We start from the raw sequence: 745 nt of genomic DNA, 5'->3' as shown, positions 1-745 counted from the left end.
GTTGCTTAACCTGACGATCGAGCGGCACGCGGTGATTCCAATGACTCCAATGATGTTCTTACAATTTATGCTTATATAATCTGTACTTACAGTGTTCACAGTGCTTTATAATATACCTAGCAAATACACGCGCACATTCGTCTATCTATTTTATTTAATATCTCTAAAGTTCTCTGGTATCTCTAAAGCGATGAAAGAATTCGCACACATGTGCCCATACATTTTTTTTTATTATTACTATAACCTTTCGGTTTGTAATGAACCGCGGATAATAAAATTGTAACGAGCTACGAGAAATAAATGTAATTAATTAGTGTTATTTAAAATTCCAAATTTAAATTTTCATTCCAAATTTCATTTTCATTTTTCTAACCCCCTTTCCCTTCGATTATCCGCTCTTAGTCCGTCCCGCGATAAAGAGTTCGGTTCTCTGGTCGGAAAAGGACCACTCGCCATACGTCGACACACGTGTAAAGCGACTCTTCTGGTCGCTAACTCGTTGCTCGACCTACGCGTCCGAGGCTTTTCGTCACGTTACGTTCTTCTCCAGGACGTAACACAAGCAATTATTACGTATATTGTTTAAATGCACGTTGAAATGTCATCTGTCAACGACTATACGCTTTCAAGACTTTCGACTGAAGATAAAGCTTAACAGAGCGCCTTGAAGCCATCTATCAAGAAAAACCGCACGGACTTATTGGCTAACCCAATATATGATATTGGTATATTGTAATATAATATG

General features: G+C 38.0%; 1 protein-coding gene across 4 annotated transcripts in view; it reads right to left on the bottom strand.

Annotated features, from left to right (window-relative positions):
* LOC116846689 (tectonic-1-like) overlaps positions 1 to 745 on the bottom strand; it is a 199,070-nt gene that overhangs the window by 34,795 nt on the left and 163,530 nt on the right. The gene's annotated exons all lie outside the window — the stretch shown is intronic.

The sequence above is a fragment of the Odontomachus brunneus genome, unplaced genomic scaffold (genome assembly GCF_010583005.1).
Source record: "Odontomachus brunneus isolate Ranch 3 - 2012 unplaced genomic scaffold, Obru_v1 Obru_scaffold_067, whole genome shotgun sequence".
NCBI classification, from domain to species: domain Eukaryota; kingdom Metazoa; phylum Arthropoda; class Insecta; order Hymenoptera; family Formicidae; genus Odontomachus; species Odontomachus brunneus.
Note: the sequence above shows the minus strand (reverse complement) of the source record. Positions and strands in the feature narration are given on the sequence as shown.